The sequence below is a fragment of the Notothenia coriiceps genome, unplaced genomic scaffold, assembly GCF_000735185.1.
Source record: "Notothenia coriiceps isolate Sejong01 unplaced genomic scaffold, NC01 NC01_scaffold00015979, whole genome shotgun sequence".
Lineage (NCBI taxonomy): Eukaryota > Metazoa > Chordata > Actinopteri > Perciformes > Nototheniidae > Notothenia > Notothenia coriiceps.
Genome location: NW_011348680.1, coordinates 13,842 through 37,979, shown reverse-complemented (window position 1 = coordinate 37,979; position 24,138 = coordinate 13,842). Strand labels below are relative to the sequence as shown.

The window sequence follows — 24,138 nt, the reverse complement described above, 5'->3', positions numbered from 1 at the left end:
GATTTAAAATCCACCTGCAAGCTCAGAGTGTTGAATGCTGCGCCAAATGACTTAAAAGCATCACTGTTTGGATGGTGGAGTTGCTTTTGTAATGCAAATACGAGGCATGACCTGCATCCTGGAAGCTGGTATTAATAGCAGGCAGGCAGCATGAGTGTGTGTCTTTGTGTGTGTGTGTGTGTGTGTGTGTGTGTGTGTGTGTGTGTGTGTGTGTGTGTGTGTGTGTGTGTGTGTGTGTGTGTGTGTGTGTGTGTGTGTGTGTGTGTGATATGAATTCCTGAATGGGTGTGTCTGTGCGTGTATGTGCAATCTGCCGTTATTTAACTAAGGGGTAACCTGAGGTGGGGGTATTCTTGTTGCACCAACTTACTCCCCCTTTATCTATCCCTCCCGCCACATGCAAGGCATGTTCTGAAAAAGGGCAGCGCGTTTGAAGACGAGCGGCGTGGGGGTCTGATGTGAAGAGGGAACATGCTCTACGCTCTGAGCAGCTAGCGGACCCTCCCCCAGGCGTGGAGCGAACCTGTAAACCTCTCTTTGCAGACCGACCCCCTACAGACGCACTCAGAGGGGGGGTGGGCCGCTTTCACTGTCCATACACTGCAGCCATACATCAAAAGTATCGAAATATTTCCAAAATTCAAAACATATATATGTGTAGCAGCTGTGTACTGGTATACTGATGCAGAGGATAATCAGAACCTGAGAGGCAACAGAAAACCATGACTCTGACTTAGGGCTGCACGATATTGGAAAAAACTGACATTGTGATATTTTCTTCCCCTGCGATATATATTGCGATATGAAAAAATACAGGAATTGAAGAAAATACACTTTTTTTCCCCCGCAAACCATCTTTTCTTGAACTTTAATGCTATACAATTGGTATTTGTTTTAACTATATTTAACCGGATGAAGGATTTTAGTCACGGACTTCTGGATCTTAAGTTATCAGAGCAACAAGCTGAGCTAGCTTGGTTATCCTGCTGTGATCTGATCAAGAATGGTTGTGATTGGTGGTTTCAATTGATGTCACTCACTCAAGTACCCCTGACATGAGAGCCGCGCGAGTTTTCCTTTTGTAGCAAGCAGCAAAATAATTTAGCATTAAATACATGAGCATAAAATAATACTTTACTTCACCAATATCCAAACTAAAAGTATTTTCCACAATGGTCAATTTGCATGAAGTATGTTATTGGATTATAGATATTGGTGCATTATGAACATATTTTACAATATATACTGCCGGGTAGCTTATTATCAATAACGATTACCTTAACCTATAATAATACATCATTATGTTTTGTTTGTGATAATTTAAATCCTTGATGTGAATCTTCAAATTAACTAAAGCTACTAAAAGTACCATATGTGTTTCTGAATTGCAGTGGAGAAGAAGTATAAAGTTGAAGGAAATGGAAATACTCAAGTAAAGTACCGTCAAATCGTACAGTAATTATGATTATATCACAGCTAAGGGGGCGTTGTCAAATCGGTCTTGCTGCCCGCAAACTAAGATGCAGGTTTTATTAAAGGTAAAATAGCAGCTAGAAAGTACTTTATTTACATTATTTGTATATTCCATTCTTTATGCAACCACGGAAAAACTGTCCATTGTCAGTGGGATGACTTTGATAACCTCTTGTTTTCTGTTTGCAGTTTTTTTTCGGTTAGGTGTGCAGAGCTCATTTCTGACTGTTTATAACTGAACACACACAGAGAAGAAAACATATCCCCTCCCTGCTTCAGCTGCTTTTAATAAACAAAATGTTTTCTTCTGATCTTGTTCCACCTTCTAATGTTGGCTCAGATACTTTGGCTGGTGATTACAACAACTAATACACACACACACACCCAATGACCTTGCCAAATACACACATGTATATGTGAAGGCAAGTTGCATAAGCAAGACAAAGGCAGATATATACTCCAGTCCAGAGTTGACCCCAAACATTGACCGTAAAGATAGCAACTGTCATTTCTGTGATATATATTGTCATTACCGTACACAGACTTTACTCTCAATTTTGCAAACAGACTGTATCAAACATATTTGCCATACACATATTTTATTATTCCTTATTTTACTGTCTTCATTCCTCCTATTTCAACCTTCACTTTTTCACCTCATTCCTGTTCCTTCCATTTCATTTTCTGCCTCTTTTCTTCTTTGTTTCTTTTCATCTTCAGGGGGGTAAATGGTTCAACAGTGTGCTACATTTCACACATTCACTGGCGGGGTACCCCTTAGTGAGTGTATGTGTTTGTATAACCCCTTCTTGTATTTACATTCAGGTCTGTAGAGAAAAGGCAGCAATTGGAAATGAGCACGCTCAGGAATATAAGTACTGACAGTCCAGTATGTGAGTGTGTGTGTGTTTAAGAGTGTGTGTTTGTGTGTGTGAATGTGTCCAGGGGGCCGGTGTTTACCTAAAGGGTCATGTCCTTCCAGGTTTTAATATAGAGACACTGGATATGTGGATAGAAACTCATGTGTGAAGGCTGGTTGTTGCAGCATCAGGGCCAAAACCAGCCTGATGCTGACAAACCCAGAAAACCACCGCTAGTCCTAAAAACTGACCACGGTCACATTCAGGCTTCACTCAGACACAGCATGCATCACACTTCAATGTCTCACTTCATAATTCAGACAGGAGCTACCACAAGCTCTACATAACTCTGGAAGATAATTTATGTTTGCTTCAGCTTGCTTTAAATATTGCAGTTTTGACAAAAGTTTAAGTTTAACGCGACTGAATGCTGCGTACATAATCAAAAATACAAAAATGTTATCTTTACATGGATGCAACTTGGCTCTACTTTTAACCTGATCTACAGCTTGAATCAGGTACTGTATGTTCAATCAAGGTATTGTGCACTAGATGTTCATTCTTGACGCGGGAAACAGCAGTTTAAAGATTGCTCAGTTTGGTACGCAATAAGTGAGGTAACAACAACAAAATCTGTTTATTTTAAGCAGTGCTAGTCATACAAGATCGAGTACCTCCAACTTTAAAACTGAAACGTCATGGGCAAAAAATTCAGCACCAAGAAGTCAGAGGAACTTATTAAGTGTTTACAAAATGGACTCTGGTAGGTTTACCACAGCGGTTCTGGGATTACTATTTCAGGAGAGCCTGGGCTGCAGGATAACATGGTAAATGTTGTATTTTGGTGTCGGACAAATGAACCTTAGAAACCTATTCTTTAATATATCTACCCTCCTTCAGACTCGTCTACTAAGCAGCCGAACAGACTCAACCGTCCTTCAGCAGTCGGTTGGCCTGTCAGTGATCTGACCCCCTACTGAAACACACACTGTCATTATAACTCAGTTAAAATACTCTAGAAACAATGAAACCACATGTATCTTATTTTATAAGCCCATTATTACTGCTGTTGGAATAAAACAAGATATTTAACATTTTCTACACTGGCGGGGGGGTTGTGGGTTCAGAAAAAGATCTGTCCCTCTATTTGTCTGACACACATTCTGCATTAGAGCCCACGTTCCAAACATACTTTACTCTCCAACAGGGTCATATCAGAATATTTGATTTCAATTACGTTGCCGCAAATTGCAACATACTGTAACACAGTGCCATTGAAATAAAACGGTTGGATGAACAAGCTTTGGCTCTCGATCCAAAATGTAATACCATGTTCTTAAAACATCTTGTTATGTTCGTGTTCTGGAAACGTTCTGTTTGCACGAGTCATGTTTCACATGTAATCAGCAGCTCATGTAATCCTCCACACAAACAATTGATTAAGCAACATTACCCAAATGTAGCCTCTTCTCTCTGTATCAAATACCTGTATATTGAATATCTTTAGGTTTTGGACTGCTGATTCGAACAAACAAACAAACAAACAAACAAACAAACAAACAAACAAACAACAGTCTGTCGACATCAGAATATGTAATCAGCACTTTCAACACAATTCTTTGACTAAGTAATTAACCAATCATTAAAATGCATACATTCATTTGAATTAAGGCACAATGTTTTTAGTCTTTTTGGAACTCAGCATTATGAAAATAAATATTATTATTATTATTATTATTATTATATAAATCCATCATAGTTGTAACTAACTCTAGTGTCAGAAAACACAACCCTCTCCACAGCAGAAAATAAAAGTCTCCAGGCCTTAAAGCCGCCATAATCTCAAAGTAGAGGGATGTGTGTTATAGCTCACGAGCATCCACGTCTGCACACGTTTACCACACACACACACACACACACACACACACACACACACACACAAACTTTGATTTACGCTCTCGCTAGCGGAGGGGCTTGTATCCTTATGGAAATGATTAGAAGTCGGCTGCTACACAGTCCTCCATTAACAGCATGAGAGAGAGACATCGAAAGAGGCTGCGACGGAGAACGAGACGGGAACTGACTGACTCTGAGAGGAGGTCAAGAGGCGACGGGAGAGAGATGAAAAGACGAGAGCTGGAGGAAAAAAAAGTCGACAGTGCAGAGAGAGATTTATGAACTGTAACCGCAGAACAGACAATCGTACACCACAGTTAACGGCTACTCTCTTAAAGCGACAACACTGGCTTACATGATAGATTAACAGCTTGAGTGTGTGTGTGTGTGTAGTCTTTAGTGAGCGGTAATCACAATAGTGACGTGTGTGAGGTGATGACATTTCCCAATGTTCATTAAATCACACATGCAGAAACAATTTCCAAGCGAAAAGAATCCTCGTGAGGTAAACAACTTTTGATCTGAAATGTTGCTCCAACCTTTGATTTCATTACGCCTCAGCATCAGACGCACGCACGCACGCACGCACGCACGCAACACCTGACAGTATGTTCCAAATATCCCCCCCTCCCCTCGGACCCCTTCGGAGCGGGCCAAGACAACAACGAAACTTTTTACGAGTGCAACTTTACGATGCTATTTACAAATGCGATTACACGTCGTGCCATTCTGGGCTCGCACTCTCTGAAATATGATCAACACACGTCAACACTCGGCCGGGAATTGCTTCCAGCTTTTTGACCTTTTGGTGCAAACCTATGTGTGTGAGCCAATCGTGCACACAAAGACCTACTAACATGGACACACTCACATCTACACAAAAACAGCTTTATAAAGGGATTTTGTGGTTGATGAACAAAGGCTTTTTTAACTGGCAAACATTTTAGAGGGAAAGTAGGTTTAAAGAGGCTCAGGATGCCTGTGTATGTGTATGTGTGTGTGTGTGTGTGTGTGTATGTGTGTTTGTATGTGTTTAGCTACATGGATCCCACCTTTGCTAGGTTATTTAAAAAGAATCATTAGTGACCTATTGTGTATATTGACCATTTATATTGTATTATTTAAGAATGGTTAATGCACAATAAGCACTTAAATGCCTAAAATGTGCCTTTTAAGAAGGTTTTTAAAGATACATCTGTAACTATGGCTCACAATTTTGATCAGAAGTGCACTTCACATGAATCTTTCAACTTCCGAGTTGCCAGTTCCTGTTTTTCCAAAGCCACTGGATCCAACAAGGATGTCCTCATTGATTCATATCAGTCTCTATTCTTTTGTCAGTGGAATAGATTGTGCAATGTTTAAGTCACAATTGAATTAGGTTGCCGTGAGAGTAATTGTGTAGCTTCCTGCTGGTCAGACAAAGCCAGAGTTAGCTCCAAGCCCCGACAGCAGAAGAAGGATTGCACAAGAAGTATTAAAGGTTTGAAGTCATAGCACAGCTCCCTGCAGCTTAGTTGGACACGGAAACATGCTTTGGATTGCTGACAATGGTGAATGGAAGTCTGTAGAGTCAAAGTAGTTCTCCTTTGACTAACATCAGCAAGTTGCATTGGTTAACCAGACGATAGACCAAAACCACAACCTCTTTGACAAAGTCTAATATATACAGATGATTACCTACAACTATTAAAAGTAAAACGATTAAGCTAATACAAAACACACAGTAGATAAACTGAACAGAGATGTCTTTATTTTTAGGTTTTTAAATAAAGGGCGTGACTTCACCAACAGCTGGATGGTGACAGTTTGTGGTTGCTCTTCTGGTGCAGCTCCAACGACACGCAAAGCAACAGTTTTATTGTGTTTTTTATAGACATACTGGTCACATGGTAAAACCAATGTAAAATTGGTGGATGACATTCACATCCACTTTCAGTTAGTTGTAGGTGCAAAAAAGCAGCATAGTAAAATGGAAAGAAAGGTTTCCAGCCAACGTTTGAACTTTCAAAGGGGTAAAAACCTGAGTAAGATTATTTTTGCCTTTAAACACTTCCAGTTGTATCTGAACACAACGTGAAAAGGGTGGCAAACATAGGAACATGCCTGGTCATCAATTTGAAAATCTCTCCACTCTAAAGCTTTTCCTCCAGCAGTATTATCACTGCTTTTATAACCTCGTGCCCAGTAAGTTCTGCTTACCGCTGCAGCAAACACCAGCCGTGTGCATTCTTACATCAGATTGGAGATGTTGAACATTTCAGCCTTATCCGCCCAATAATCCCCTAATCTCCACCTTCTCCATCTGTGTTCACGCAGAAGAAGTAAACACTGAGTGTGTGAGTCTCTACAGTGAAGTCAAACAGAACTCAGTTTTAGTCGCAGACTAAACAACAACAGTTTAAGGAGAAACCTTTTGTAAACCGGCATCACGTTATACAGAGAAAAAGGACAATATTTTAATGAAAAGGATAATACTGATAAAAGAATATGAGAATTTGAATAGGTGCTCCAGCCCTCGATGCTTGGGCCCTAATACATAGTGAAGGTGCATACATATGTAGTTATGTGTGTGTGTTTAAGTGTGTGTGTGTCTAACTCTAAGCAGAGATCTGTATTTCCTGAAGCCGCAGTTTGATCTTGTGCCATGAATGGGCTCAACAGACTAATTACAGCCACCTGTGTTTGTGTGTGTGTGTGTGTGTGTGTGTGTGTGTGTGTGTGTGTGTGTGTGTGTGTGTGTGTGTGTGTGTGTGTGTGTGAGAGAGGTATGAGTGGTTGCATGAGGGAGGAGGGTGACTGTATGGTCATGCAAAAAGCTGTTTCCACTCAAACATACACGCATTTAGAGGAAATAATAATGTAGCGTCATACTTTAAGGATGCAGAGGTGCTGTTTTCCTCTCTCGGGTTAACCTAATGTGTGTTTGTGTGTGTATTTGGTTTGTGTCATGCATGTTAGCTTCACAATGGCCTTGACCGCATCCCACAACAAGGCAGCAGCATGTCTGAGTCTGTATGTGCAGCTGTCAGTCACTCAGTCAAGATGTTTTGAGTTTAAACATGCAAGAGAACTCAAATCTATTGAGCACGGTTGGGCAGATTTGACAGATTGGGACGATTCCTGTATTGATCCATCAAACCACTCACAATGTGCTCACCAAAAATGATCTTGAGCGGCTTTCTTCAAAGCTTAGTTTCGATTGTGTGCTACAAAGCCAGATGATACACATATTCAACTTTTTAGTTTCTCAACTCATGGACATAATGATGTCTATTGGACAAAAAATATCTTTATATTCCAGACTAGATTGGGACAAAAGGATTATCAATAATGTTGTACATACTATTTTACTTTCAATTGTGTCATATTTATTGCATTCTTGACATGTACCAAATGTCTCAAGGATGTCATTCGCTGTTACCACTTTGCTACCAAGGCGCTGCTTTTTGTTCCAATCTTTAAGAAATGTCTTCACCTCAATCAAATTGTCTCCTTCTGTCTGTCTGTATATAGTGAAGACTTTTTCCCTCCAGGAAATAACTTGCGTAATAGGTTATGTCAGCATATGTATTCATCTTTAGTTAGCTTTCTCTGTGTCTACCTCATAGTTTAGCTGGAGATGGACAGGAGGCGACTTTAATGTGTTCAATCAGGAAGCTACAAACCACAAGCATGCACTGTCCTTGTCGGTTTTATGGCGAAAGTAGTAAATATTAACGTGATCTCACTTCAAACATCTGGTGGTCTTGTGTTTCACGCCTCAACAATGTAACTGTGAAGTTTTTTTTCCCCTTGAAAGTACAATTGGCTTCAGATGATAGTCAGGCAGGAGAATAAAGGCCATTGAGAACAGCAAATCCCACAAAGTTCCCAGTTCCTCTTGACAAAATCCCCGATAAGCTAACGCTTCCAGGTAACTCATTTAAGCCAGGGGAGCAGAGTTTTGGCTAAAACTGCTAGCAATAAAATCCTGTTCCAGGAAGTAAAACCTACCACCAAAATAGTTCCAGACCCTCTGCACTGAAACTTTTATGAACAGCTGTATCAAAGTGTACTGCTCTCTCACGTCCTTCTCGATGGTAATTCATATTCTACGTGGCATCATTAGTGCTCTGGTCCACGGTGACTCGAGGTGAACGGCAGAATAAACCTGTGTGGTTAACATTTGTCAAGTCGTTCAAAAAAAGTGGAAACGACACTCACTTAATGCTGTCCATAAACCTCTCTACAAACTTTACCTTTATGGTGACTGCAATGCATTAGATGGATATTTCTGGCTGGAGATTGAAGGTTTGTTCATACTCCTATACGGACGGGGAGCAAACTGGCACTATTCATACAGTGATTTGTGGTCTTCATTGGGAGATGTGAGGATTTGCAGTTCTCCCTCCTTCTTCTCCCCTTTGTTTTGTGTTTGTCTGTCTTCCTGGCTGGGCGTGGCTGACCCACTTCTGTTTCCCGCTAACTCATCTCCTCAGCTGTTGCTCATCATCCGGATTACAACTACTCACCTTCACCTGCATATATACCCGGTTCCTCCATCCAGTATTCACCAGTTCGTCGTTTCACCACGCTGGTAATACGACTTGGTAAATTAGCTGTAGCTAAACTATACTCCCTGTGTTCTTGTAATCCTTACCTTGTGCTCTCTCTGTCCAGTATCCGTCTGCCTACTCCTCTGCTTCCCACGTCCAGCCATCAACCCCTCGTCTGTGTTCCTCCGTGCTTCCACGCACACCGGCTCAAGCCTGTCTACTCTCCCCAGCTCTCCTCGCCGGTGTTTTCCCCGTGCTTCCACGCACACAAGCTCCAACCGGGTAACTCCCGCCAGCTCAGAATCCTCGGCTCATCTTGCCAGCGTCCCTCCGTGCTTCTCCGCACCTCCGCTGGTGATAAACCCTGGCCCTAGATTAAGTGGACATGTTATCCCTCTTTTTGTCTCCTGAAGGGTTTTTTTGGTTAATAAACCTTTTTTACCACATAAACTCTGTCTCCTCGTCCTGGTGTTCAGCATTGTGAGTTCAATCCTGTAAGCTCCCGGAGAGTGTAACAGGAGATGTGTTTCACATATGCACACTTAAAAAAATGTATACCTAATGAAAGCAAGAAGAAATTCTTTATTTTATAATTTGTTTGTATTCCATTTAACAACAATTAGAAGGATGTAGATACCTTTGGTCTAACTCTTGTTTACAGTATGTCATATATTTTAAAATCTTAATCACTATAATTTCATTTGTTTTGTTTTGTATCCAGAACTATTTTCTCAGTTTTCAAAACTACGCCAACTCCAGATTCAACCTTCACTGGAAGCATTGTTTAGCTTGCTGCATAACTTTCCACCTACAGCACAGTGAGGGCAGTAGAGACTGAAATAGTCTAAATAGGAAAAGACAAACCTTTCTGCTTTTAGATGGCTAACAGATTTTGAGAAATCAATCTCCACTGAAGCTGCTGGAAACATCAAATGTCTACATCTGGCCAGGTATCCACAGGAGATTTTTTTTTAGCACTATAGAAAAGAAATGCACCAGAAACATATTGTACATCACCCAATTTCTCTACTTTCTTTATTCTGTGAAAGTGTTTCAGGCTGGATTTTACTTCAGGTATCCTTGAGTAGGAAACTAAATCCTCATGCCTTCATACTGCTGACCCTGGCCCCTGACCTCCCTGCACGGAGGCAAAAGGAAGGATATTTTCCACTAGAGATCAATAAAGTATCACATTATATTCTGATTAGGACTCCAGGAATTTCAGAGAATCTTTTTTGCTGCCACGCTCTAGCAGTGAGGGGAAGGAAGAGAGTTCAACTGTGTGGCTTCCAGCTGACAAAGCACAAATCGTGCCCCATTCAATCTCAATCTGATCCAAATACACAATATGTGATTAACATGCCACATTTTTACGAGGCATTTAGAAATCCAGATCCATTTTCCAGCAGAGTTACTCCTAGATTTAGCGCTGGTATATTTTCAGACGCTGCGGCCAGGCACGGGCCATTCATCCTAGGCGGTCAGGTTTAGGTTAGCAGCAAGGCCTGGGTTTGGTTGTATATAAAAGTTGCGAAAACCAACAGTGAGAAAATACACGAAGTAACCCGGCCTCCACTAACGCCGAGCATGGACTGTGTCAGAGCGTAACATATCAACAGAGCGATGAAATAACACACAGGCACAAGTGGTTCCACACACTCGCTCATAAACGTCACACAGTGATGAGGTTTATGGGTTCTGAAAACACACAGTTAAGGATCAAGTTTTCTGTGTGTGTTAATATAACGCGCATGTGTTTGTGTCTGCATCTGGATAAGTTCATTTCGTTTTTATAAGCCACGGAATAAAGTCAACTTCTCCTCTCTCTTTCTTTTTGTCTTTCTTCTCTTCTTTCCATATGTGTGTGTTTACATTATTCCATGCGTGTGCAGTGTGTGCTTATTCACGTAGCTGTTTTACATCACTGTTCACACTTCGTTGATGGAGCACCAGGGTCAAGCGTGGAACACAGACTGAGATTTCTCCTAAAATGGAGACGATATGGACGCCTTGCAGGAATCTGACGGACATGCAGCTGCAGCCTAAAGCCTTGAACCTGCACCCCCCGCAGATTATCGTGACGGAGGAGATCCAGTCAAGGACAGAAATGATTCAGTGGAATTAGTGAATTACTTCGTGTCCGCTGCTCCCAGGGGGCTCTGAGAACACAGGAGTGGAAACAGAGTGTGTCAACGTACACTAAACGTAGGTCACGCAGATTAAATATAAAGTCACAGTGATCTAAAGCAAGAATCTTAAGGTATGTATGAATGAGATAAAGCTCAGAACCTTTATTTTCCACACACTAAGTGCTGACAGTGTGCAGGAGTTCATTCATTTATTTTGCATGACTTCATTTCTCCTACGCACCTGTGTACCAGGTGTGCAATAAACAGTGTTCCCTACAGAATAGTAAAAATATTCGCTCATCAATGTATTTTGCATTATTAGGCAGATTTTAATCCTGTGGTCAGTGTATTCAGCAACTCTTCAGTATTCAATACAAATATGAATAAATGACTGACTCAAAACATCTGTTTACACGCTCAACAACACCAAGTGTTTGTCTGCACTAATGCAAGTTTTATGTGAGCACTCAAAATGAAATAGACAAAAATGTTTGAAGAAAATCTTGTTGCCGCTCAGGTTTTCTGAAAGGCTTACTTTACCAGATGGCTGAAGCACACAAACAGTAACTAGTCTGCAAGATTTAGGAAATAAGATAATATCATTGGTTCTCTTACACAAAATTGTGACAATTTTGAAACATGTCTTTAGTTTTTCATAACCTTCTGAATAGTTTAACTTTTTAGGGCCTATGAACTTAATGGTAGACATTTGCAACCTGTCAAAAAGAAGTCACCTGTACCCCCAAAAGTTTGAGATCCACTCCTCTTAACTTTAAACCGCCAGTGTGTGTCATTCCTAAGGCGACGGAGAAGGTGCACGGTCTGTTTAAGAGCACCCAGGTCAGATATATTTAGCATTTGCTGCACCTCAAACCGTGACGGTCTATTGCACAACAGGACGCAGAAACACAACAGAGTGATGGACGGAGAAACAACTTAATGATATCGTGGACCCAAATCATTTTCTCAAACGGCCATGTTTGCCTAAAAAGCAAATACGTTTGTTTTAAAAAAACAACACAATTATCGTTGTATTTAAAGATCTGGCTGTAATTAAGTGACTAAATAAAGAAACAACAGTTGTATGGGTCTTTGTTTTTGAATGCACGTGTATGTATTTGTGCAAAAACTACTTTTAACTCATGTTTGTTGATTTACCTTTACTTCATTTTTATGAACATGTGTCGTCTGCCTTTGTTGGTTTCATGTTATCGAATGTTTGTGTGCGAATAAATGTGTTCAAACAAAAGATGTGTCTTGGTGCACGTGACCATGTGTATGCAATGTGTATTTACGAGTGCGTATTGGTGCATCTGCTTGAAAGCGAGGACATGTGCACTGTCATTTGCATCGCTGTGCGTTTGTGTGTGTACTGTAACGGTGCCTTTGTGTGCGTGTAGTGTATGCATGTATGTATACGTGAGTGCGTGCAGTGGTCCAGCTGCTGCCTGTGTAACTCTAGTAAACATCAAGGCAGTGCTTTACTTTGCTGAATTAACGAATCTCTCACATCCATGGCCACGCGCCGCCTTTGAAACGCACACCGCCAGCTTCGGCTCGGCACTTTGAACGCTCAATCTTTTTCTGCCTCGCCCACCCTGCTCTTCCCTGTATCAAATGATACTCTAGTTAAATATCTACTCATTAGTACTTTAGTAGCTTTCTACCCATTTCACCTTTTCTCATCTTACATCCATGAATTCACTTTCACAACTTGGCATGGCGGTGCTTTTGCAAATGCTGGAAAATAATGAGATGAAAATCCCCGATTAAGGTTTGGTACAAATTGCACAACGTTTTCCTTTTATATCTTAATAACTTTATTATTTCCATAAGGATCTTTATTACTGAATATTTATACATGAATCCTCATGTTCTTTCATTTATTGCAGTCAGATTTCTTTCATGTAATATGCATCTCCGTCTAACAACGACTATTTGTTAATCATGACTATTGAGTACTTATTCATAATACCATTTTCTTTATGCGTCAACTCTTCATAATATGCGCTGCAGAGTACTTAAGAGTAAGTTACTGTTCAAGAGTAAAATATGTCATATTTATAAATACAAATACTAGTTTAATGATGGAATTTAAACATCTACTTAAGTTCTTCAACTCCACTACATTGCACAGGCACCCTTTTCCATATATATTTATTGATAACTTCAGTTACTATTTAGGAGATTTAGAATAATTAAACAACATATTAATCATCTAATAACTGATAATAAATTATTGTAGGCTAAGATACCTGGCAATATCTAAAGTTAATCAAATCAGCTCTACCTTTACAAGCTTCAAAAATAAGGTGATGACCAGAATAAAAAAATAAAATCCATCAATAATCTAATATATTGTAATAGGATTCAGAAATGTAACAGTGACCTGAGGAATTTGGTTACTCAATTTAAAGTTATACTTAAAATATAGTACTTTAACTTAAGTAAGAAAGTTAATTAAGGCAATACATTTTGAGTGGCAAATATGCTTTCAAGCATTAAAGAAATCTGATTGAACAACTTTACATAATATACATCTTGCTAATGTATAACTGCTTTTATTGAAGCACCCTGATGCAGTTAACTCCACCCACCCAGTAAAATAAATCATCTCTACACATATATAACACGAACATAAATATTTAAAATGTCCTAGCCTCTTAGTGGCCCTTGCCTGCCTACCGCTGTTTCAACCGTGATCCCTGCAGGAATTTTAGAGAGGCTTTAAAACATGTCACACTTCAAAGCAACTGCTGGACCTCTGAAGTGTTGCTATTTCATCTGCATGTCCACAAATGTGTGCAGGAGTTTGTTTTCTTTGCACATGCTTGGATGTATGATTGTTTCTGCACAGATCTGCTGTACTAAAGTGCCCATGAGGTTCTACACACCCCTGATAGATGTGTTTTAGTGTATGTGTTGAGAATATGCGGTCGTCTCACTGAACTTCAAAGAAGCTGGCACACTCTGCTGTGAGAGGCTACATGCTGACAGGCTGTCTTTGATGAACAACTATTTACAACAATGTAAAACCAACCCGCTCATCACGATGCGCCGCCGGGGCCACGTCTCAACATGACTCACCTGGATGCCTGCTTTGTTCATCTCTCATTTGTGTTACTCAGAGCTGTTTCTGATTGAAGAATACAGAAACCTTAAAAAGCGGCACAAAGTGGGATGCTGTGTTTGTGTAACTCACCTCCGATAGTGAATGAGAGCTGGAAGACATTCAGCAGCTTGCATGTGTTTGGTCTCACAGTGAAGGACTTGTATTGAAACTGGGTAAAACTGAGTATTTACTTTAAATACTGTTCATGTATTATGTAGTGTCCTTGTGTAAATAGGTAACACACATGTCTGCTGCTGTCATTTAAAGCTAGGCAATATACTATATCAATACCATAGACAATATATAATCCGAGATGTGATTACTGTCTGTCCTTTTTATAACTCCATAGAATTAAAAAAACATCTGTTTGGTAGGACTCATCACCAAAATCACACTCAAATTAAGTATAAGTTTTTCAAAGAACATTTGAATTATCACACCCCCAAACGTTATAGTGGGCAAAATTAGTTCAGTCCTGTTAATGACCTACACATTGTGTATCAGTGTTGTATTTATTTATTTATTTATTGTTTATATAAAACTCACCTCTTCAATCTGGCTTTTCATGTGTGATTGTTTTTGTATTATTTGACTTTAACTTTAACTATATATTTATTTGTTGTTCCTTTCTTCTCTTTTCTTTTTTCTTCACTATTATCTGTAAAGCGTCTTTGAGCACCTGTAAAAGCGCTAACAAATTAAATCTATTATTATTATTATTTACCTATCAAGTGATGCCATTTTCTGAATTTAGCAGAATATTCAAGCTACTCTAATATTTGCATTTACTTGCATTTTTTAACTTAAATCTCATTGAATATTTTGTGAAATCACAGATAATCAACCTTACAATGTTGTCCAAATATTGGTATTGATGTATTTGATGAAAAATGTCATTTCAACACAGATTTCATCAAGCCGTACTCTCACGTGAATGTGTTTAGCCCAAAGTCATCTACAGGAGGGAATCTGATGCCTTGAGGCAGAACATCTCTCTAATTTGTGTTGATTTACATACTTTAAAAAATGTTTACAGGAAAACCAATACCATATTCATTGTGTGTCAGAGCGGCATTTATGTTACCACATGCTGAGTCCTAAATGGATATATGCAGAATACAGTAGGAGTAGAGTAGGAGGAGAAGGGTCTGCGGTGACTGAGAGCGGCTTAACTCTGCGGCTTGTTCTCGTTGTTTAACGACACGACTGACAGCATCGACACATCCTCCGCTCTCCCTTTCTTTCTTCTCACTTCTGTTTCCACTGCTTGTGAGAGCTTTGGTCTTCAGGCCAACTAAAGTTATAGCCGAGAAGCGAAAAAGGACACACTGGACTCGTCACGGCGGCTTAAACCCGACCGATGTTGGCATGAAGCGTCAGAACACCCAACGAAACAAGGCTCGCATACAGAGAAATTGAGTTAGGATGTTAGCGCTGAATGGAAGCATGGACTATGTAACTCTAGATTTGAAAGGCACTTAAAAGGGCGTCAGATTTGGTTTGCTTGCCAAAGAGCTACAGTATGTGCAAACAATTAATTCAATATTCTGAATTCAGATAAAACAGCAGTACTAAAAATGTAGCCTAAAGGCAGCTACAGAAATACCAAAAAGAGTCAGAACAGATGAATGTAGAGAAGAGATTGGTTGTAGCCACAGTGTGTGTGTGTGTGTGTGTGTGTGTGTGTGTGTGTGTGTGTGTGTGTGTGTGTGTGTCAGTATCAGTTTACAGCATGCTGTCACACTGATCAAACTCCAGGCTGATAGCAGAGGCGCCTCAGACCCATCGCTGTGTTTTTCTAAGAACCATGGGGAAGAAACTACATACACACTCACACACGGCAAAAAAAAAGATATTGTTCATGCTTTTATGTGAAATATAATGCAGTGGAATGCACATCATACAAGTAAGCACATGCAGACACACACACACACACACACACACACACACACACACACGGCAATGCACATGTGGACGGGCTTTCTTATCAACACACACACCTGCACACGGGCAAACAGACTTAACTTGCCGTGCAGGTAAATGTTTCTTGCTCGGTGTTAATCTAAAGTAGATGAATGGTGCTTTTGTGCTGATCCAGCTGTTTTTCTAATATTGTTCTGACTGAGATTTTTTGTTTGTTTATTTGACCAGTCATTATGTGTCTCTTAATCACAAGACAGTTCCAGACTAGTCGACTCCAACTATTTATATTAAAGCTGATTGAGGCAACTTTCCTCACTTGGATACTTGTGCAGAATGTACCAGAGGAACAGTTCCAGCGAGCTTGTGATTAACACAGATTAGGCCCAGATGAGGTCAATCAGGACTCTTTTAAATCAATGATCAGATCTGTTTGCATTATCGCATTTACTACATGACATGCATTGCAGACTTTAATCAAATGATCAAAAGAATGAAGCTAATAGTATTTGTATAAACAGACAGGCAGCTATAGATCCCAGGAGCCATGGCTGCGCTGTAGACACAGAGTCAGAAGCAGAGCGAATGGGATTAACAGTAAGGAGCTGATCTAAAGATTCCTCTTCCGTTTCTTGTTGGGAAGGCAGTACCTGCTAAAGTTGTTTGTCAATATGTCTTTAGTTATGGTCGACAGTTTAATATCAGCTCTCAACCTATATTAGGTTGCAAGTTACCATAGCAACAGTACTAAGGAGGTAAAGCCAGAGATTCTCACATGATAGTTGAAGCCACAAATATCCGATACTCTCGGACAAATGTGCAATCCTTTTAGGTCTGTAGTGCTTCCAAATATCAGAGCTCAAAGCTTTGATGCTATGGTGCTAATATTGCTATGTTTGTCAAAGTATCTGTCTGTTTGAAATAAGATTTCATGCCTATTCGGGATGTGTTGGGAAATCAAGATTTATATTTTGACAAATCATTAAATAAAAATAAAAGACATGAATCATTGAATAAAATGCTGCTTAGAAATAATCAGTGGTTAGATAAAAATGTCTGTGTCCTTCTCTGAGCTCCTCAAGTCTTTATTTTAATGATGCTTGAGGTGCCTGCAGGCTTTGAGCTCAGGTGGGACTGTGAAGGTGAGACTGGCAGCCGAGGTGCAGCCAGGGAGGTCACGGCAACAACAAATCAGACAGAACCACTCTGATAGGTATCAATTATGCAAACAGTGAGCGTCAGCACTGCTTTCCATGCTGGCAGCGCAACACATGGAGGCTGAGATGAAAACCTGCACAATGATGGACAGGTAGGAAGTTCGCTAATCTGGTTAGCATGTATGCAGGGCCGGATTATTCCTGAGTTCCTGACAGTTACAAGTTGGAGGGAGGAAACTTTCCCAACAAAAGGCAGGACTTGCAACACATATTGAGTAACTGTATGTAAACAAAGTAATAAAAGTAATAGGTTTGTAAGTGCAAACCAGCAAAGTGAAATACAAGTGACATAATAGATACAAATGAAAAAAAGATGATAAAATACGTTTATTTTTCAATGGTTATCGCACTCATAGGAATCCAATTTAGTTATTTTCCTGGTGTTTTAAAGCATTTCCTCCTGATTTCCAACCACACACACTACACGTATCATTCATCTATCCAAATCATCCCCTCAGAGTCTACGGCTTCCTCCATGTGAGTGTGTTGGTAAGCTACACACGAGTGCATTTTGTTTCTGATGTCTGTTTGTGTGTCTGTCTTTGTTCGTCTGTTCATCTACTCGCCGAGCCGCAGGGAACTTTAGCTGTCTGGTGCAACGTTCCCAGGGGGAGGACTTTGTTGGCTGCGCCACCAGAGGGAGGTGATGGTGGCGGGGGCGAGGAAACCGGGGCACATTTCCTGTGGAAATGGGGTTATCACTTCACCAATTACTGGTGCAATTACAGCAGGGGTCCTGCAGAAGCATGGGAACAAAGCCCATAGGCACACAGATGGGCACTTATGTGGAGACATGCACACAAAATAATTTCTAACACACATGTGCACGTGCATACAGCAGTGACAAAAATCTCCCTCTGAATTTCTCTGTTACGTCAAGATCACATCGCACTACATTTATATCTATTCTTTACAAATGGTCACTATGTTAGATCAGGTGTTCTTGGTGCCTTAAATAAAACCACAATTTATCGTGTCAGAAAGGGAAACAGGCAAGAAAGTCAGATTTCAAGAATCAGTAACAAACAACACAGGATAAAATACCAATGTATCATGCTCAATTAAATTCTCATATTACTCCTGTCCTGATGCACCTAGCCTTCAGTGTACCAGCATCAGGATGACACATTGTAGTCTTATTCATTTTTTAAAACTGTACAATGTATTCTCTGATCCAGTGGTACCACTGGTGTTTCAACAGGTTAGGCCACGCATTATTATTGCAATATACAGGTTCAGTCTGTACAAAAAGTCAAGCACATCCCCATCTTCACCTTGACTCATGTACATCTGTGGAATGTGCAGTTCTATCACCTCATTTTTCATTTTGTTACGTGTGTGTGGTTTAAGTGAGTGTGTCGCTCCTTTGACGTCATTTTAAATGCTTTTCATATAAATGATTTCATCTACATTAACATGTCTATTTATTTAAAATAAAAATAAAAGGTCAGATGCAGTGTTTCCCCTATACTGTATACTATTTTTATTTTTTTTGTGGCGACCCTTTTTGATTTGTGATTGTTTGTTTTGTGGATTTGTAGTATTTGTGTTACTGTGTGTTCAAAATAAAGGTGTATTTTGCAAAATCTTGAGTCATTGCCACTGTATTTACTAGGCCTCAAGAGCCTTTCTTGTGCTGGCAGACACATAGAAACATATTGGCGGGTTTCGCACTTTGCACGCGCTCACATTTTGCTGGACCCGCGTGCCTTAGCACCGCTGCTATGACTCCATCCTAGGGGAAAGACTAATTCTCAAGTAAATTCTTCTTCCTGTTCCACATGGGCTCAAATCATACATACACATGCACACGACAGAAACATTATACCCAAACACACAGTTGCAGTACGTCTGGACTGTGTCACAGAAAGACCAGACCCACGTGGACAGCTTGACCTTTGACCTCAGTGCATATGATTATTCATCATCATCAGAGTGCTCGGCCCAGCTCGCCCTGCTGCTGCACACACACATTACAGTCCATTCACTGTTTGCTTTCTATCTTCTACATCTTTATTTATCCAGAGAAGGTTCACTGAGAACACCCATTGTTTTCTCTGCTGCACATTCACACAGTTACTTGGTGGAGCGGCCCAGTGCTGAAGAGTGTTGGGGGTCAAATGCTTTGCTCATGGCTAGACGGTTAGGGTTAGTTAACAGACGTTTCTCATTGGAAGTTTTATAATATGATTTTCTCACACAAATAGTCGGAATGGAATAAGTTATAAATGATTGATTCCTTATCCTAATGAAAAACAAAACAGAAAAGACTGCAGATGATCCCAGTTACTGTTGTGTCTCTTACTAGCATTGAACCCATGGTTTAATTCTTAACCTGAGGGAATCTCAACTTTAGTGGGTGCATTTTCATTTGATAAAAACACTTCTATATTCCTTAGGTAGGAAGACTTTTGCACTATAAATAGACCTTCAACGAACAATAACAAAACAAAACCATGACATGGGAGCTATGCATGTACCTAAATAAGAACTGCATCATGCTGGTGAGGCTGAGATTAGAAATGTATGAAGTTGACTTATCCCAAGTGGAAACAGTCACGCTCAGTGGCTTGGACTGAAGACCAATATTCAAGAAAATTGCTACCCTGTTCCGCGGCATACTAATCAGTACTCTCTGCCGCAACATTAATAGCATTAATTGAACTACCTAGGAGTTAAGTTGACACCGTGGTAGAGATTCAGAATGAAAACCCACTGCAGTCTTTAAATTGTCTGTGGCTTCCACTTCTTGGCCTAACATCAAAGCATGTAAGACATTCGGTATGCTTCGTGGCCGTTTGCCTTGGCGAATAGGCCATAATCCAATCTCCACATCTTATAAATGGCAGCCCATAAACAAAATGCTGTCCTGTGACGCTTATGGATGTCTACAGTGAGTTCAGATTGATAAATATTATCAGCTTTCAATGTCAAATGTATGACGAATCCCTGCTTTAAAGCCCGGCCAGACGATAACACCACTATCTGTAGCAGTACATCCTCTCTATTTTCTGATAAGACTTGGATCTATTTAAACAGGAAGAGGAAGCCTGACTTCCGACCCTTTGTGGCTTTGTCTGATGTTTCCATCACTGACAAAACAGACAGAAACCACAAGAATCTGATTCTCAATTCTTGTGGTTTCATATTGTTTACGCAGCCAAGGGAATGTCAGATCGCTAACAGCAAGGATTACAAATATCAGTGGTTTTAGTCACAAAGCTACCCAGTAAAATAAGTTGCTCCTAATGACGAAATTCTAAGAAATGTCTTAGAAATAATGATGTCCTACTGTTGGGACTGGATCCTGGTAAACATGCACGTTTTTCACAAATGATATTAGCCCATTAGAGAGAGCCTTAGGTGGAAGACTACAAGGAAAAAGAAGGAGGACTTTAAAGAGGCTTAGAGTTTCTTAAGCAGAGGTCTATAGATACTGTATATATGCCAACCAATGAAATTGATTCCAACAGAGCTATTTTTCCACTGTTATTATCAAATAGATTAGGTATTAAAATTACCAGGATGGTACAAGTAGGAACAGGAAGAGCAAACATTTTGTAGACTCATTTAAAAGTACTGCTCACAACTTAAAATCATTAGCTACTAGCTAGGATATCTTGGTAGATTGTTTGTGAATACTGACCAGATGTTTTGTGCCATGGGCATGCAGCACTAATCTAAGGATTGACTGGGGTCTATGTGCTGCCACTTGATTTAAAGTCATCTTAGACTTGATGAACTTCATTGATCACATTCTTCACAAACCTACTAGAAAATCTCACAGCTTGATATTTCCTTTAGGAATGAACCTCTGGGATCGACACGCCCCTCACATCCTGCGTGTCCAGCCTGCCCTCGTCTGCAGCTAATGAGGTGAAGTGCTGGTTAGAGCAAGCGCTGTTGATCCTGTCTACTGCTGGCTTTCAGCTGGCCAACGAGTGAAGTGTGTCTTTGTGGATTACATTCCCTCAAGCAGCTAAAAGGAAAGGAATGCACTGCAGTGAGAAATATACGTCTGCACTGAAAAGAGAAACAACCTAAGACATCCGGATCAGGGTCAATACACTTTATCCAGCCAATGTAACCTAAATAATTCATTTATTTTGCCGCAGCTCATAGTAAGTCCCCTGGCCACTTGTGCACCACACCTGACTAATAGAGTAAGAAGTTTGCTGACGCACAGTATGAGTCACAGGAAAGGAGAGAAACTCGTAAAAGGTCTCAATTATTGACAGCAAATTAATACTTTAGGGAAATAGAAGAAATATGAAGCTTGTGTTTTTTTGTTTTGCTTAATTGCAGGCTTCAGGCTAAAGATAGCCCATGATATGAACACCAGTAACCTCTTGAGGGTACATTTACCACATGTCCACTGTTGTCAGGGGCTGTTGTTGCCAAAGCAAGAGTGTAATTAGACTCCTTTACTGTCTCTGTCCAGAGAGGAGAAAACCCTCAAACTCAAAGACCCTTAATTAGGGGTTTTTATGTCATTCTAACGAAAAGTAATAGTTATCAGGCTTCAAATACTTTGGAAAAGTTCTTTAAGGAGGCTTAAGACTTTTCAAAGACCTAGGTTACAGCTATACTTTATATTTGCAATATTAGCCTTCAAACGACTTGCAAAATAAGGTTTGACTGATAGTGACAAGTAATGGTAGCGCCACCTTTGGGGAATGCCTCCATTAAAATGTATAATAGACAATGATCTGTGCCAGATAACAGACCCATTGAAATCCGCAGCTCAGCAACATCCCCAGCCCTGAGCCTGGAAAGCACTGGCCTAGATATAAACAGATCTGAAAGAATAATGAATAATGAAATATCTCTTGATTTTGAACTTCCTTCTAAAGGCTTTTGGGCTTTATTAGTACACAGAGAGGAGAGAAAGGTGATGCTGGGGCAAGTGGAAGAGCCAGGACTCAACTCTCAACTTCAACGTCACAAAGAAAGTTAAAAATATATAAAGAATCAAACAAAACCAGGGCTTATTATATCCGGTATAGTTGTCTATCTGTTACTCAAGATGATAGTTTCCTTTTAAAGCAGAATTCTTAAAAAATAAAAAGTTTTAGAATCAGTCTATCCTGTAGAAAACGTGTACTTGCCACTTTAAAAAAACTAGAAAAAAATGGCCTGTGAAGTCACAACTGATCACAATAGCTTTTTTATGTAATTTCACCAATGCCATGCCAAAACACATGTGTGTTAACAGTTCATTTGCAATGTGAAGTGCCACTTTACAGTTGATTACTTAAGTTGTTACAGTTTGCATTCCTTGTGGAAGAATTTTTTTCCTTGGGAAGAGAAAACCAGACAGGTATTTATTTGTATCGCCTGTATCTCTGAGCTGGATCTTCAAATAATATATATTTCAAGGCTCAAGGGTAGGTAAAGCTATAATGTCTTAAAATTCTAAGGAATTCCACACTGAGCTAAGGAGTTAGTGAGAACAGAAGACTTTCAAGCAATAAAATATATGATGAGGTTGATATGTTTGATGTGGCTTTTCCACAAATTCATCAAAACAGCTGAAATGTTTAAATACTATGAGCAAATGTATATCCAATCCCCTGTGCCGTGAAGGGGATTTAAAATGAACCCCCAAATCATTTGAATCTGTTGTAGACTGTTGTAGTGTAGCTACAGACACACAAAACAGCAGATGGCTGCTGTTTTGTGTGTCTGTAGCTACACTACGTCCTCCTACTTTATTAAAAACAGAAAGCTCATCTTGGATTTGTATGAAAGCATTCGTCCATGGCCCCTTCAAATTCCTCAACGGTTTTGTCGCTGAGGATAAGTAGGCAACAAATGGGCTTTAATCATAAAATCACACAATATATAAAAAATAGGATAGTTAGTAATTGAAGATATATTAAAATTGAGATGCACACTTTTCACTCTCTGAGGAAATCTAAATATAATTGTACAAACATGCATCTGTACACTGATGAACTAATCTTACTGTTTAGTATAACCAAGCGATTTGCATGCTAATAGCTTGAATATAAAAAAGGACTCATTTGCATTTACATTACAAATTGGGCATTTCTCCAGGAAGACACTGGGGGAAACAGCAGGATCAGTTTTAACGTCTGAATCCCAACCATCCCAAGTAATCAGCCGTAAAGAGGTCAAAGGTAAGAGCCAATGCCTCGTTTTAAACAAGAGAGACTCATAGGATTCAATTCAAATCATCTCCAGTCAGTGAATTACATTCGTGTACAGCAAAACTATTCGCTAAGTGATTGCTGTATGAATAAAACATGAGTGTCTCCGTGTGGGAAATAGATTCACAATGACGTACAGTAATAACCCCCTAAATCTCCTCTGAGGCATCTATGGAGCTTTACAATGACTCTTTATATTCTCATGTGACAGTTATGTGTTTGAAAGTAGCTGCAGGTGTAGCTGTGACAGCTTAGGGTGTTGTGTGTGTGTATACACATTTTCCATAAATGTGGGTTTGCATAAGTACTTGGTTCTCTGTTTAGTGCGTGCCTTTTGAATGCTGCTTCTATTTTTGTTCAGATATGCAGTTCTTCTGTGTGTGTTACTTAATATGGTGTGTCCAATGTGATTAGTTTAATAGTAATGTGCATGTCTTTGCTAACGGTTTGCAGGAAAATGTCCCTTTTATTGTGTGTGTGTGTGTGTGTGTGTGTGTGTGTGTGTGTGTGTGTGTGTGTGTGTGTGTGTGTGTGTGTGTGTGTGTGTGTGTGTGTGTGTGTGTGTGTGTGTGTGTGGTGTACAGAGACAATATCTCTAACTGCCATCTATAATCAAGAAAATGGCACTACCTTCCACTGAATGGCTGGGATAATGGGCTCATTACACACAAGTTAGTGTGTGTGCGAGTGTGTGTGGCCGTGTGTGTGCGACATGAAGTTTGAGTGAATAACTGGGATAATTTAGTCATTAAGAGAAAACTAAGGGGGGGTTAGGAGGTAATCAGGCATGTATTTAAGTATTTAAAGCTGTTTTTTTCCC

General features: G+C 39.9%; 1 protein-coding gene across 1 annotated transcript in view; it reads right to left on the bottom strand.

The window, feature by feature from the left end:
• Nucleotides 1–24,138, bottom strand: part of fgfrl1a (fibroblast growth factor receptor like 1a) — a 49,895-nt gene that overhangs the window by 14,967 nt on the left and 10,790 nt on the right. The window lies entirely within an intron of this gene.